The 17,992-nt window shown below is 31.2% G+C and overlaps 1 pseudogene; it reads left to right on the top strand.

Moving 5' to 3' along the window:
- Positions 1–3,377: 3,377 nt before the first annotated feature.
- LOC149535745 (BTB/POZ domain-containing protein At3g05675-like) lies at positions 3,378–4,373 on the top strand (annotated as a pseudogene).
- Positions 4,374–17,992: the final 13,619 nt, after the last annotated feature.

Below are 17,992 nucleotides of genomic sequence, written 5' to 3'. Positions count from 1 at the left end.
CTTGGTAAGGATAGTAAAATTAAACTATTGAAAATAACTCACCTTCTATATGATCGTGCTGATGATGTGTCACAAAAATCATGAGTTTTTATTACAATGAAAGAACAATCTTTGTCAACTATTATGCAAGAAATGAAAACAATAAACAAATGAGAACCAATTTTTTAAAGTGAAAATTAGCAATACAATATTTTAAAGTATTTTTAGGTGCTCTAATGTATTGAACATATATTCATAACCAACCAAGTCTTATCAAATTTAACGTATTACTTCTAAAAAAGCCCATGCCTTAAATCTTTCTCATATAAAAAAAATCCAATGTGATGTATTTACAGAAATAAGAATAGTTCCTAAAGAATATGTTTAATGATGCAAAGTTGACCTATCAACTATTAAACAATATGGAAAGCTGCAAACATGTATAAAAACATTAGTGGCAAAATATATGTCAAAAAAAATATTAAACAAAAGAACAACCAAACACAGTAAGCCAAAAATTCCTACAATGTCACTTCTCTCTTGTCAAGTATTGTCTTCTATTTTACAATAAGCCTTAATTTATGAACTTGCAAATGAGTTAGTAAATTTTTTACAATCATATATAAGAATATTTATTGTCTTTCACAAATAAGGGTGAGAGGAAGGGGTGGTCCTGACTTTGAGCTATTTCTACAGCAAGTCAAAGAGAAATAATCTACCTTGTCCCCATCTCACTACCCTCCTAATCCTTGGGTAAGGGCCTTGTGTGGCTCTACTCTCCTTTATGGCTATCTTAGAATGGCCCTTAAGGCCATTTCACCACTTCATTATGTTGCATCTCTTCTTAAGCCCTATGGATAACCTACAGCTATATCCATCCTTATCCTTATAATCCTTGGGAAGAGCCTCATCTCTTCTTAGGTCTTATAGATACCCTATAATTTGTTGGATTCATAGTCTGTGAACTCTTTGAGTACTCCCCAAGTTACCAAGTGCTCACTATTTTTTTTGTTGGACAAGGACTTGCAAGTTTAACATATTTTTTTATACACACAAAAAAACCATGGGTAAAAATTTTGATGCAAGTAAAACACTAGTTAAAATATGTTTTCCACTAGTTGTTTTGGCTAAAAACCCTGCATTTTCTCTTTCAAGATGTCAATTTCAAATTTATTACTTTTTGTAATTTGAATTTTACAAAAATAATATGTTTCTTTAAGAGATTTTAATTTTTAATTCTTTCTAAGTTGTTGAGTTTTTGTCAAGTTTTCTCAGAATATTTGACGAGATGAAAAGTTTGGGCTTGCGGGTCTAAGGAAGATGATGAGGAGTAAGAATGTTGATAAAGAGTATGAAACATATCTATTTTCTATTATTGAAACATTTTATCATCCATTATAGTCTTGATTCCAATCAGTAATGTACCTATTACATCTGGTAATATTCATAAACCTAATAAGGAGTCAATATTTTCCCAAACATAGTCAACTAAGTGGTAGAAGTTACTCTCTATATTTTTAGAGGATGCTCATTGGAAAATTCAAAAAATAGTTGCGAGCCTTATGGTGCAAAGACAAGTAAATAATCCATGCTCTTCATGAGAAGTATATTAACTAGTTGCAATCCAACAATGCTATGGGATTAGTTTCACCTAAAACTACCAAGGTACAATAAAAATGGCCACCCTTAAGCATCACATACTAAGAAAGAAATTAAGTTTGGGAAATAAAGTCAACTTTGACTATTTAACACTTTTAGCCTAGAAATCAAGCCTTAGAGTGTGATGTTAAAGTCATTCGGTTAAAAACAAGGTAGATCACCTCAAGAAAATGTGATTTACGCAATAAAAGTTATAGTGGTTTTTCCTAGGCTCAAGAGGTGCTTCAAAAATTATGAACTAATGGGGAAAAGGATTTCCAATTCAATGGGTATTGAACAAGTAATGGTTTTGATGAAGGATGCAAAGAGCTAACTAATACAACTAGCAACAAAATGCATCAGAAAAGGACTATTTAAGGATGACACTGAGTCAAGGGAATATTGGAAAAAATCATATTACTTGATTACATAAAAAATTATAACTGTGCAAAATTTCAAGCAAAACAATATAGCGTAATTCCCCCATTTTTCGCTAGCATTTAAGTTTGAGGGATTAGCCTATTATTGTGGATAGAGGGCCTTCTGAGGTAGAGGCTCATTTATGGGAGGGTCTTGTCTTCTTCATATTTTAGTATGTTCTAGTTTGGTCCTTTTTTGGCTCATATTAAATTTTATTTGAGCTTAGTTTCATGCACCTACTACATATTGCATAATACATTACAATAAGTTGATCTAACAACAAGTTGGGCTAAAAAATATGGTCAAATCCAAGGCAACTTAAAATGCACATGTAAATACAAATATGCTAGAGCAGATGCCCCTTTAATGTGGAAAAGAGCTCAAATTATTCATTTCTCTATAGCTACAATAAAATAGTTCTCACAAAAATTTATCTTGAAATAAATTTGGTGATAAATTTAGCTAAAGTGAGGCAGTCAATACATACTTGAAGGTTCTTCACAACTCAAATAAAAGGATTATGGCTTGAAAAGTTATATTTAATAAACTTATCTTACATATAAAATTTGATGAGTAGACAAATGAGATGTGAAATTTAGAGCTCATAAAATACTTTGAAAGGAGGGTATAATAGTGTTTTCTTATGCCATTTGTCAGGAGAGAGAGAGAGAGAGAGAGAGAGAGAGAGAGAGAGAGAGAGAGAGAGAGAGAGTACTTGATAATGGATATATGGGGTAGGGTGCAATGTTTTTGAGGTTTTGTCTATGAATAGGTTTTAGCTTCAAATGGCAAATATAATTTTACTATAAACCAAATAGTTTATAATATTTATTACAAACACATTTTGGTAAAATCTGATACCAAGGGCCTGGAGATCACCCAGGATTGCTCATATGAACTATCATTTTCACAACGTAACATATCAAGAGACATGGCCTTATAGTTTGTGGATAAAGAGAATTTGAGTCCTTGAAGTAGGTTGTGTATGCATGAAAAGAGTGTTTTCATTCCCCCAAACTAGCAAATAATTTAGCCATGTAAAGTTCAAATTATGTCCATTCACACAGGTGAAAACTACGGATCGTATTTTAGATTATATTATATATTCTTTTGATTTTCCTTCTACATTATATTTTTCATTTCAATTATTCCTGATATTCAATCATAATTCAGCTATGTAGATTCAAGCTCATTGATGTATTTTTTATAAGTAAAGATTTATAAGAATTCATCTCTCATACAAATGAATGGTACACTTAGAACTTATTATATTTACATTATATTCATATAGATGAAGCGATACTTCTTCCTACACTACTTAAACTCAAGTGCACTTAACCATGAACTTAAAGATGATCAAGCACATTTCTAACCTCTTCCTTGATATTCTCCAATTTATTAAATTTTTGGGGCAGCATTTAAATTTAGGTCTAGAAGTCATTACCATTCTTGCAAGACTTTAACCAATTGAACCAACAGCAGTAAGAAACATGTTCCTCTCTGCAATGCATGTTTCCATTTTAGCAAACAAAAGATAATTTGACTTATTGCTTTCTCTAGATGAAATCAAAAAAATTGCACAACAACAAGTAGAGAATATGATCATAGAAGATGATGATGCACCTTTTTTTTAGTAGATGAGCATGTAAAATTTGAAGTTAAAAAGTAGATCATGGACTTTTTTAGCATTTTTAAAAAGGAAATGGTATCCTTGTCATCTATCACAAATGTTATAAAGGACTGTGAAATTCATGTTCTAAATTTTTTGTCTAATTTATTATGGTTGTGTTAGATTTTTCCTAAGATGGATTTTCTTACAAAAATTTGTCAACAATTGGGAAGAAGCTCCAAATTATATTCTTAGTATTGTTAAAGATATAAGATCTGGCTTAGCCATGTGGGAGACAAAGCTAAAGGTTTTAGAAATTAGTATAAAAGTTTTGGAGGTAATTGGCTATGGAAATCTTATACTTTCTAGTCTAAGGCGAATACATTTGATGAATTTTTGGATACCTTTTATAAGGGAGGCAAAGCCAAATCTTGACTTAGATATTTTCATTCTAAATTGTCTTATGAAATAGAAAATGACTTTTTTTAGAGTGTAGAATTTATAATCATTTCACTAGTATTGGCACTACCTTCTAGTAAACAAGCAAAAATTTTGGCAGATTTTCTCAAGATGAACTGACCAATATACCCAGATTTATGTGAGTCAATTAAAGTGTGGTGTTATATATTTAAAGGGTCCAAGAGGAGAATTTCTTTAGGTTTAAATGGTGTTACGTAGTACCTCCACAATGAGTAGTACCTCCACTGCGAGCAATGTTGGCCATTAAAGTCAATATAATCTAATTTAAACTTTAATTTTGGATGATGTAAAAGTTAATAATCTAGACACAAAACACTAATTTTTTATTGTAGAGGTCACATTTATGTAGTAACTTCATGAGGTCGGTGAACAAATTCAATCTAAAATCTTGTTCTTATTACCACTGCCCTAGGTATGGATTCAACTCAAGAATTCACGGCAAACATTTAGATATTTAATTCAAAACATTTGAAACTAAAAATATGATTTAGTTTTACATGGAAGTGCAACCTACTTGAGGAAGATAACATGTTTGTTCCAAGTCAATCATATATTTGTCAATAGAAACCAATATAGAAGTGACTACCTCTGGAATGAATGAATTCATTATATGTTCCCCAAATAAATGAACCTTCTTATGTATATACAAGATGATAACTAAATGTCATTATCACTATATAGAATATTAATAGCTTGGAAAGTTTTAAAAAAATATACTTAGAAATACTACATTATAAAGTAATCTGTATGAAATTCACTCCAAATGATAATTTTTGAACATCTTAAGTTTCCATTAAAGAGAGATGCAAAAAAAGATTCATGTTTGTGTAGTGTCTCTATATTTTGATTATGCAAATTTCCTTTCAAGCCCATAGATTGGTATCAATGCTATCAGTTTGTTTACTTAATGTTACTATGCAGGGGATGAATTTTGTACCTTAAGGTCCTCTATGAGGAGCTCTTACTAGAAGGAATTGTCACTGCTAGCAACAATTATGGTTACAATCATTGGTGCAATAAGAACAAAGTACCAGAAGAGCAAGGACTCAAAAAGTATTCTTGGGGATGATGGAGGTTACTCTAATTCAATATCTGGATATGGAAAACACAATGTCACAGAGCATTTTTAGCCACTTAGAGGCTAATATACATATTTTTGTGAATCGGGTCATCTCTAGATGAATCGTACAGTTTGAAAAAAACAAAATTGGACTAGATAACGCTAGTATAAAATTAAAACAAAATCCTTAGGAATATCTCATAGCACTTTATGCAAAGAAAATCTTTGGGATAAAACATCATTTTTCAACAATCTTGATCTTTATAGAGTAAATTGTAATATTGGTTTCCAACCTACAAAAGAGATGCCTACAAGAACCCAGTTTGGATGGGGTTGTATGTTTTTCCTTAAAATATTTAACTAGAACTGAAGTAAGATGGAAATATGGGAAGCTCATTGATGAATATGCCTACACACATTAAGGAATAATGGCCTACAGTACAACTATATCTATACAAGGTTCCATAAGATGCTTCACTCAGATGATTGTTTTGCAAAAGCATAACATTTCATTATACAACAATGATTTTAGTGGAACAAGTTAATTAGGAGAGTATCCCATTTTTTTGTACTAGCTATAAGTATGCTCAAAAGATAATATTCTTTCGTTGTCCATCAACTAGAAGTTTCAAATCCTTCCCAAGAAAGCTTTAAAATGTAGATTTTAGAAGCCAACAAATAAATTTGTTACTAACCCTAAAAGAGAAAAAAAAAGATGGGATAATGAAATCACAAAGAAGATAAATAGATGCAACAAGTCACAGGAAAAATAAGTTCATCAGGGAAACAATTTCTTTGTGCTGAAGGAAGAACCTATCCCAAAAAATCAATTTGAGGAAGGAAAAACCAGGTTAAATAAGAGGATACATACAAATATATAGGAGCTTAATTTTTACTTCAATTCAGCCATGATAAGATGAGATAAGATAAGATAATATAAGATATATTATTAATGTCCAAAAAAGAGACCACAGATGGGCCTAAGGGACTAAAAGTAAAAACAAAGGCCAAAGGGCACCACCAAGACTAATAAGAGTAGTAATAAAAGAGAGTATTAAGAGCGTGATGTACACCTAGAAGTAAAATTACTTAAATTTTTAATTAGGATGGATTGATTCTCAAAAATCTCAACCATTCTCCAATAAGTCCTATCATCTACAAAGATAAACTGAAGAAGAGTATACAATCATGCATTCCCATGTATTTCCATTAGAGCTAGGATTATACATCATTCTAAAATTACTTAAGGAAAATTAGTTTCAAACTTTATTTTCTCTTATATGTTGTTTCTATACCAAAATGTGTGAGACATTCCCATGCATGGATGCATTTTATATGTGACTTGTAGTCATAAAATAGAATGAAATGTCTTCAGAAATGATTAGGGCCACATGTTGAAGTATACTTTGAAGGACAAATTTAATCCTTGAACTAAAACCCCTCAATTTAAAAAAAAGATCTAGACCGCTTATGCCTATTATATTTTTAGATCAACAGGTCAACCAGGAAGTGATCAGACACTAAGAGGGGAATAATAGAAGAGGCACATGATCCCTGTTTGAGGACTTGGTGAGGATTGAGTAAAATCCTATCCAACTATACTACTCTATGACTTGGCCCCTCCTATTTGACCACATTATCACACCATTAGTGGGAACACAATCATACTAACCATTACCTTCCAATAAGTCTTTAAAATCTTAGGTCACCTTTTGTGAGTCGTTTGAACCACCCACCTTATCACAAGGACCAAGGGTGGCATTAAAATCTCCCTCCATGATGACTTTGGTGGGGCCCATGTTTTCCAACACTACTTAGAGAGATTTATTGAGTTTAAATTTATTGACTATTGAAGATGTCCCATACACATTTATCAAAACAAATTTTGAGCTGAACTAGGAAACTTGAATAGAAAGACAATTTCATTCAAACAAATCAGCTGTAGTTGATAGAGATTCAATTTGCATAGGATGGATAAACCACTAGAGGCCCCATAGGATGGAGAAGCCACCTAAGGCCAATTCTTCCGTTTTTTGAAGTATTTATCACTACCCTCATTTGAGTATCACCTTAATCTTCATTGACTATATGAGTGATTTGGATAAGGTTGATTGAGGATTTATTTTACCATGCCTTAAAATAATTGATAATTCTTTCTTATTTATAACAAAATGAATATAATTATCATATACTTGAACCTATGGATTTAGTAAGGCATAAAGTAACAAATCCTAGAGCTTATTTATTAATCAAACCTTATGAATATGAAGTTTTTGTTATTATTCTTTGAGTACATGAAAAATGAATATATTACGATGATTAATTGGAGAAAGTGTCATTTTGATGATAACAAATAAAATGTAATAAAAGATAGAAATGTTGTTACTAGAACAAGAAACAATTATGGAAAGTTTAGCATATTATTAATAGGGGTAATGAGCCATAACTTAAGGTATGTGTGGGAGTGAGGAATAGAAAACAATAACAAATTTAGAAGAAAATAAATTCAAATCTCTACAGTATGGTAGGGAAAAAAATTCAGCTTCATAGGCTAAGTTGGCAGAGTTGGATACAAAAATCCTAGCTAGAACAATCTTCAACAAATATCTAGGTTCATTCCTATTAAATCTGATATCATGTTCTTTTCTTTTACATCTGTGATTTATAAACATAACTTTAAAATTAGTAGGTTGTTGTATTAAGGTTAATTTGGCTATCTTCAAATATGATTGTTCCATTGCAAAATGTTGATTGATTGAATTGGGAGGAGAGTTCTCTGCACTATTTCTTTTGTACCCCAATAGAGCATGTGAATGCATCTGTAGTCCATTATTCTAGTGAACTCTTTAAACATTCTGAGAACATAAAAATTAAAAAAAATTAAAAACACCACAATTCATCGTATAATTCCATGACACTGCTAAACCTAGCTTAACCTATTAAATGTCCAAATTTCACTTAATTGATGGGAATCAATTTTCCTTTATTGAGCACATTCTTGTCTTTGAATTCCTATTGTAATATGTGTGTCAGCCTATTTTGGATTGTAGTAATCTGTATTTCTTTTTCAAGATTATTAATTAGTTTTTTTCAATTGAATGAACAAAAAATGCACAATTTAAGAGTTTTGTAACTGTGTAGCTTAGCAACATTATCTCCTTGTTTTGGTAACTCTTGAACAACATAGGAACTTAATTAAAATTTAAAAAAATTCATCCATGTTTTGTGGCCATACAAAAATTATTCTAAGATTTTCTTATTTCAATTTACTATCTAGTTAGATGGGTCACAACACTTCTTTAAGTTATCCATATTTCCATGACTCATTAAAATCAAAAAATCTGCTAAATTTTTTTATCTACTCATTCCAGTTGCTATTTTAAAGCTTGAACATTCATATTGTTATTTAACCTTGATGGAAAGCATGAAAATTCATATGTCATTAATCTTGGCAGATGATCATGCTAAGTTATTAATCCATGCCTCTACTTGTGATAGCTATCATTACAATGTAGACTATCAGATATGCAAAGTTCATAAAATTTTAGAACTTTTCTAGTAAACATTAATAAAATATTATTTTTCTTTCTAGTTCAGTCCTATGTGGATAATGGTGTGAATTTAATTTTAAAATAATTTCATGCTCTCTTGAAATTCTAATTTTTTCATTATAAATTTAAATTTTCTTGAACAAAATTAAAGGCATGACACCTCCATTTTGTTAGTTGTTGATATACTTGCAATCAATAAATGTTATCACAATGAATTTAGAATTGTTCCTAGAACCTATCAGTCTTACCTAAATTAGCTTGCACTTGGGATAGGTTGTACAACTATATATGTTGTAACAAACTTGTTAATTCCTCTATCTACCACACAATCATTGATCAATCTAAATGATTAGTGTACATTCATCTTTTGTGTAGTAATTTCCCTGTTAATAGGGCTGCAATATTTTTCGTAAAAGGCATTAAAATTTTTTTTCATGTTCAACTATTAACTTCACAAATTAAATCTCGTATTGCAAATTACATTTGAATCCTAATGCATTCATTTACCCTCATATTGACTGGGTAGTGTAGTAGAGGGAATTGTAGCAAAATTATAAATTGAATCACTTAGCGACAAGTTCAGTGTATTAGACTACATTCTTAGTAAGCTTGGGAGCTTGATTAACAAAATACTCATTACATACCATATAACCACAAATTCTATGTTTCAAATAATATAATTGGAAATGCCTTGTTTTCATATTGATTTCAATTATGGGTTACATCAAGAAAGTAGCTTCAATTAAATTCTAAAAGGTGGACTCAAATTTATATGCTAGTTAAAAAGCAACCAAAAATCTCTAATATGTAAATAAAAGACTTTCTCTATAAGGTTCTCTAGGAATAGAACTATGAAATTGTTATATATTACTTTCCTTGTGACTTAGATAGAACCAGTCCTTTTTCTTGTGAGTCCTATCTCTTGATATTATGTCTTTAAATAGAATGATTAACCAACCCCCCTCATATATACAAAAGAGTCCACTACACCTTCCCAATTTTTTCCTAACCAATATTGAATGAAATATTTTTTGGGCAAAAAGTCTAAGATCTTACCGATTGGGGCTTTGGTTTTGATGTCATCAACTTGGGAATTGTGAATCCTATTAGGGATAGTAATTGAGAGGCCTCTATTCCTTGGCTTGTTTGATAGGGGAGAAGAATTCCCTTTGAAGAGGTCTTCATTCCTTGTCTTATGTGATGGGGGAGAATAATGCTCTTTATTTTGATTTGCAATGACTGGGTCACGTAGATCCTTGTTATGAATACCAAACCCTTGAATCAATTATTTTCCCTCTGTAGTGAACTCTTAGTCACCTTTGGTTTGAAAAGTAACATGTTACCTCTCTTGGGAGCAATTTTAAGGAAGGAGATAGAGGCATATTATGGGCATTCTAACCCACATGTGTCAAACATCGACAACTTCCATTAGCTAAGAAGATTGGTTGTATCTACCCCACTGAGCTCTCTGGGTGATATTTTGTATGTCTCTTGGCCAAATTCCTTTGATTCCATTATTCTGACTACCCCATGGCCTGGACCCATTGTCTTGTTTATCCCATGTCCAATCTACATTTCTTCCTATAAAATTGGGATCCTCGTTACATGGATCAAAGGAAAAACAAATTGATGATTGCCTATTAAAGTCTCCTACATTGTGTGATCTGGTTGTCTCATTACCACTCTAACCATAGGTTCTCTAGTTCCCCTTTTTCCTCCCTCGCCATTAATATGATAAAAAGCTAAACCTTGTTAATATTCTAATATGAATGAGAACATTAAATGTATCAAAATATACATTGAATGATAAAAAATTATTAATGTTTAAAACAAGTTTTAGACTCCTAATATATATTAATTAAAATATTATATTGATCACTTCATATTTTTTTGTGATCATTCAATATAGAATCATTTTTCTATCATAACAATATTTTGATCAATGTGCTTCAATTATGAAGGTTATTTGCAATCACCAAGTCATTGGTAATGGATGCTCTATTATAAGTTTATTAAATTAATACTATTTAATCTTTCTATTCTCATTTTAATTTCAATTAGCCTTTTGATGTTTATAAATATGAGATAAATAGACTAGTAATGATATTTGAATGTATATTATTTAATTATATATTAATCATATTAATATATTATATTATATTATTATTATATATTTACTTAATATATATTTTTTTAATTATTAATAAGTACCAAGTTCCATTTTATGAGGGGTCATGAAATCCTTATATTTTTAGTCGCCCTAGCCTTCAAGTGTATTGGATGTGTAGTGTGTGTTTACATCAAGAATATTTTTGCCTCTATTTGGAGCATTCATGTTTCTCTTTCTTTGGGTTGGTTAAGTTTAGATGGCCTCAAACTCTAAATTTTGAGTGAGAAGAATTTCGTGAGATCATAGATTGACTGAATCGGAATGGTTTAAAATGTAGGAAATTTGGGTGCAAACATTGCGTGAAAATTTTTAAAATACATTTTTAAAAGTTCTACAAGAAGTTTGATTTCTTCACAGTATAAAATAATTTCATTTTCTTATAGATGGTTGTAGTGTGTCAATGGAGGCATTTTATTGTAGTAGTTCTTTCCCAACTAAGAACTAGGTTCATATTGCATGTATGGAGAATGTTGATTTTATTCTCAATACAATGTCAAATCTCAACCACATACATGTTTGGGTGACTAATTATTAGTGGCTAAGTATTATTCATTTATTTAGTAGTCTATTTACTCATTCTTATTTGGTTGATATTGTGATTCTACCTAGTGACCAAACTAGTCACTTATTTAGTCACCTATTATTGTAAATTGTAAAGAAATAGTAGAATGTGATCAGTTTTAGTCACGTGACTAAAATTTTTAGTCACGTGACTAAAATTTTTAGTCACATAGTGACATATTTGCCAAAATGTACTAGTAAGGGTTGGAAGAAAGTACGATGAAGACAAAATTAATAAGTATGATATTCAATGGGTACTTCAATGATTTGGATAATGATAATGTATTATTAGTTTTATTGTTTTACAATCATATGTTGTTGTAATGTATTGAAGAACACAAACTTAACCAACTGACAAGGTTAATGAAGGGAGACTGTATTCACTAAGTGATTGCAATTTTTCCTAAGAGATTAGCAAAGGAAAAGGAAAATATGTTATTTCTTGAGTGAGTTAGTAATAACTGAGTTATATATTACTTGAGTAAATGTTATGTTTATCAAGTAATAGCTTAATGAACAAGTTTGGAGAATTGGAATCTAAGGCTGACTTTTGATGGAAATTTGGAAAGTTTGAGATGGTCTAAAGTATGAGTCAAAGTTTGCTACATGATCAATGACTAGGAAAATTCAATAAGGATATGAAAATGGAGATTAAATAATGATAAGGATATGCACAAAGTTCTATGCAATATATGTTTTTCAAGTGTCTAGATTCATTATATGAAGTGTTGAACCTAGAAATTTGGTATGAACCTAAGATAGACAATTATGATTAAGTCGAAAGAGATGAAAGGATCTAGAAGCTTGAAGATGATTATTTATGGAGGTGACTAAGACATTTTTAAGGTGAAATAATATAGTTGAGCTAAGATAACTAAGAAGAGTTGTAGAAAGAGCATGTGTTAATTAACCAATTCAAAATTATAGAGTGAAAGGAGACCCAATAGAGAGAGATCAAACAAACAAAGAGCAAGGAACAAAGATCCAAACAAGAAAAGGTAAGTACTATTCTTAATAGATTATTTCTACTATTACTTTTTAACCATTATAGAGAAAAATCTTGGAAGTACTGAGTGAACCTAACAAGTCTATGAAATACTATATGGTAACAGGTGCTGAAAGCCAAGGCGACCAGAACAGCTGGGAGACTCTGATGGAGAGGAGAGTAAAAAATATTGAGAACTACAATCACAACCTGGCTAGTCAAATGATCTCCCTCCTCATTTTGATCAACGACAACATCCTCTCTCTCTTGGATAATCTCAAAGACAGGAACCAGATGGAGGAAGATGATAAACAGAACAGAGACAAAGATAGGCTGGATGTGGACAAAGCCAAGGATAGCACTATGGAGCAAGATTTGATGAACGACCAGGATCATAAGGTAGAAGAGCAACAAGAGTGCGTCGAAGCTGCCCAGACCATGCTCGAGATGGAGAAGTAGTCTGCTAGGTTTGGTCTCTGTCCTTTGGTTTTTGTTTCTCCTGGCTTTGGCTTTTTGTCTGGTCTCCGTTCTTTCTGGTTGGCTCTCTGGCCTTTGTAGTGGGCAGCTGTTTCGGGCTGGGCCTTTGGGCTTATTTTCAGCCGTAAGGATTATGTTTTGGCTGGGCGATTTTTTGCTTATTTTCAGCCTTTCTTGTTGTTAAACTTATGGGTTTCAGGACCCCTTAAAACCTGTTTACCTTATCAAAAACATTAATTAGTGATGTTTATAAGTCTTTTAAATTAGACCACTCTTTAGTCAGGAACAAGGAGTCATAAGGTTTGGATGATCTTTTGGTGAAATACTCTAACAAGGTCACATTAACAATGTGTATGTAACCTTTAACAAGGTTGGCTCCTAGCCAAGCTCACTCTAGAAGAGTGAATTTTTTTGGGTTGTTGGTCCTAGGTGGTTTTTCCCTTCATAGGGTTTCTATGTTAAAATCATGGTGTCAAATGTGTGAATGTTATTTGTGTTGCAAGTTGTTTTACATATTTTATAATTTATTGCAACTTGGTAAGAACTAAGTTTATGATCAATAATAACTAAGTAATTTTATTGATAGTCAATAATACAAAGAATAGTAAGTTAATGGTTTGGAATAAAGTGATTGGAAGAGTTGAATAAGAAGTTGAATTTTACACCGAGTAATTATTGTTAAATTTTATGAAGTTTTTTTGGTACTGGAATTGTTTGAAGGGGTTGTATAATAACTAGACATAATTGATTCACCCCTACCCCAACACCCCCCCCATTCCCCCCCCCCCCCCCTCTCTCTTAGTTATCTAACAATTGGAATTAAAGGACAATGCTTGGAGAAACAATTTTAAAGGAACTTGAGCTAAAGATTGAAGATGTATAAGAGATATGTACTGAGAATGAACAAGGAAAACTTTGCAGCATACCAAAACTAAATAAATTTGTATCTAAGTTCTCATATTGGATATAATGAAACACATTGGTTGGAGAATGAATATACTACACTTGTTGGTCCCCTGATTGTGGACAAAAATGTGAGAAGATAAATCACATAGTATGATGATCGAAATTGTATCTACTCTAAATGATGCCAAGTTTGATGATATCAAGAACTATGCCAATGCTAAATAATGTGGTATAAACTAAAACTTGTACATGGAGGATATGATAATGTTAGTAGAGGCAAAAATGAAAGTCTCTAAAGTAAGTACAATGATATGAGAATGTTGTACAATATGTGAATTGAATAAAGGTTGTTTTAAGTGTAATCAAAGATGATGGAGGAACTATCATTGATTATAAAATTATAAGTAAAGTTCTTAGAACTCTTCTCCCTATTTATGCTATTAAATTTGTTGCAATCAAAGAAGTAAGAGCTATGCCTAGAAATGTTTTAATGCATGATAGTCTAATTGGATGATTGACTACATTTGAGTTGAGCAATTATGACAATAGTATGGTTACAATGAAAAATGTGTTTAAGTATTTATTAACCATTAGTTCAAAGAAAGGGAAGAAAATTAAAGAATAAAGTGAATCTGAAATTGAAAATGATCTGGATGAGCTCGAAGCACTTCTTGAAAAAAGGTTGTTAAGAGGTAAAGGTAAATACAAATGTAAACTACCCTTAATCTATTTCAAATGTAATAAGGTTGGTCACTTGCTACCAAACATCCTAATAGAAGTAATTTTGATAGAAATGACAAGAAATATTTCAAGTACAAGAAGAAAGTAGACTATAAAGAAAAAGGAGATAATTCATGCTACATATCCAAGGAAGAGCATGCTGAGTCTAATTATGCTGATGACAAGGAAGTAGTTGAGATAGTTTATGTTGCAATCAAGGAAGATCCAAATGGTGAAAGGTATGATAATGAAACTACACTAATTTCACATGTTAGTAAGAATGACTCATGGATTATTGATAATGGTTGTTCACATCACATGACTCATGATCTAAGTAAGTTTGATAAGTTTGAAGAACTTGATGATGGTGGAACTGTTAAGCTAGGAAATGGTATTACTAGTGAAAGATAAAGGATCATAATGTTGAATGATATGATAATATGTGATGATTCATAATTGTTTTAAGTAATTAAATATAACCTTTTGAGTGTTGCATAGTTGAATAACTTAGGTCACAGGCTAGAATTTGAGAAAAGGAAGGTCAGGATCTTTGATTATGAGGGCAATCTAATTGGAGTAGGAATGTAAACAAAAGGTAACTTATTCTATCTTGATCCTACAATTGAAAGATGATTATTTTATAGAAATAAGGATGTGTGGTTGTGGCATAAAAGGTTGTATCATGTAAACTTTGATAACATAGTAAAAATTAGTAGAAAGAAAAGAGTAAGAGGCTTACCAAATCTGTAAAAACTAGCGAATGTTATGTCAAAAGAATGTCAACTCGATAAGATCAAAAAGTCTAGTTTGTATAGAAAGATACACACTTCAAATGATATTCTAGAATTGGTGCATACTAATCTATGTGGTCCAATTGGTGTTGATAGTTATTATGGTGATAAATATTTTATATTGTTTGTTGATAATTATTCAAGGATGATAACTATAATGTTCATGAAGATGAAATCACGTGATTTTGATATGTTCAAATGATATAAAGCTAGAGTTGAAAAGGAAACTATTAAATCCTTTTAAAGTTTAATATTTGATAGAGGTGGTGAGTTTATGTCTCTTGAATTCACTAAATTTTATACTAAGAATGGTATTAGAAGACAACTATCTGCACTAAGGACACCACAACAAAATGGTATTTCTAAAAGGAAGAATAGATCTACTATAGATTGTGTGAGGATATTGATGATTGAGAAGGAAGCTTCTTAGATATTCTAAAGAGAAACAATTAGTTCTATTGTTTACACACTCAACCAAGTTCAATTGAAGAAAGAAAAAAAAAAAAACTCTCTATGAACTATGGTATGGTTATACACCAAATGTAAGTTATTTTGAAATCTTTGGAAGTATGTTATATTCACAAAGATGAAAGGAGTGATAAACTTGATATTAAAGGAGATGAAGGTATATTCCTTGGTTATTCATCTAAGAGTAAATCTTATAAATTTTTAAGCAAAGATACTAACAATATGATTGAAAGTGAAAATGTAAGATTTGATAAGTTTGCATAAAGGAATGATGTGAAAAGCAAGAATGAACCATAAGGCTCCCTATGAACTATGGTAGGCTTATACACCAAATGTAAGTTATTTCAAAATCTTTGGAAGTAAATGTTATATTCACAAAGATGAAAGGAGTGGTAAACTTGATATTAAAGGAGATGAAGGTATATTCCTTGGTTATTCATCTAAGATTAAATCTCATAAAATTTTAAGCAAAGATACTAACAAGATGATTGAAAGTGAAAATGTAATATTTTATGAGTTTGCATAAAGAAATGATGTCGAAAGAAAGAAGGAACCTTGAGATTACAACAAGTTTTTTTATGTCTATGAATAGGCTCCTAATACTCTACATGAGTTACAACACAAAGCTATCGAGAACTAGATAGTAGCAACAAAGTCAAAAAATGATACACCTAAGTACATATAGCTCAACTTGAGTAGGAAGTTGAATCCTTACTTAGTGAAGGAAATAGTGAAAATCAAAGAACATAACCTATTTTGGCTAAATATGTAAAGAAGAATAATTTTCCTATACAGATAATTGGAGATAGAAGTGTTGGAGTGAAAACAAGAAGAATTTTAAGAGAAGGTACATGTTTAATTGTTGATTTTGAACCAAGAATAGTAACATTTTCATTGGAAAATGAATTTTGGGTTAATGTTATGAATGAGGAGATTGGTCCAATTGAGAATAAAAATACCTAGACACTAGTACCAAAACCTATTGATAAAAATGTGATTGGAACCAAATATATTTTCATAAAAAAGGTTAATGAGAATGGAGAAGTAGTAAGGAACAAGGAGAGATTAGTTTTCAAAGGATATGCACAAGAAGAAGGAATAGATTATGGTGAAACTTTTGCACTTATGAAAAGATTGAAAGAAGTGTTGAAATGAGATTGTTGAAGTGAAGAATATTGATGCAACTATCATGGATCAATCATTATTTTGTCACTTATGTCAAACCTACTACTTGTTGGTGAGACAATTACTTACTTTAGTCTGAATTCTATTATTTGTTTGATTGATGAAGAGGATTTGAAAAGAAAGGATAACAAGAGAACCTAGAGAAAGGTTGAGTTATTTGATGTATAAAAGGTGCACTAAGACCAAGCAAGATATTGATGATAATATGTATCATTGATCTACTAAAGGCTAAAGTGAATGGTTACTTTAGCTAAGCCCTGAAGAAGTGTTTTCATAAAAAGTGTCTGCCAAGACCAATCAAGAAAAAAGTGCGAGTTGAGCAAACTTAGTTCAGGTTAACAAGAAAAATAGTATATGTCGAGCATCAGAAAAATAGTATGTGTTGAGCATCAGAGATATGACAGTAGTGATTGAGCAAGGAAGACTTTAGTTGATGTTGAGGAACTCAGTGTTGGCCAAGCATCAAAAGACTATTTTGATTAGTGTACATGAAAGGAATGCTAAGTTACCTGATATAGAAGTGCATAGTGACTCTGAAGTTGAGAGACCCATTATAGAAAGAAGAGAAGAACCAAGATTGTCAAAATATGTCAAAACACATCACCCTACAAGATAAATTATTGGAGATAAAGAAGCCAAACCAATGAAAAGGAATAGGTTGAGAAATGATACATATTCATTAAGCATGCATGAGCCTAAGTTAGTGAAGGATGCATTAGAGAATGAAGACCAGAGTAAAGCCATGAAAGAAGAGATTGATCAAATTGAGAAGAACAAAACATGGACTTTTGTACCTAGAATAGAGAACAAGAATATGATTGCAACCAAGTTGGTGTACAAAAAAAATGGATATGAATAGTGAAGTCATAAAGGGTAAGGGAAGATTAGTTTGGAAGGGATATGCACAAGAAGAAGGAATTGACTATGGAAAGACATTTTCCTTAGTTGCAAGATTGGAAGGAGTAAGAAATATGCTTTCTTACTCTGCATAC

This window comes from Cupressus sempervirens, chromosome 10 (genome assembly GCF_028749045.1).
Source record: "Cupressus sempervirens isolate cs-2001-9-10 chromosome 10, ASM2874904v1, whole genome shotgun sequence".
NCBI lineage: Eukaryota > Viridiplantae > Streptophyta > Pinopsida > Cupressales > Cupressaceae > Cupressus > Cupressus sempervirens.
The sequence above is the reverse complement of the archived record's forward strand: the minus strand, read 5'-3'. Positions and strand labels throughout refer to the sequence as shown.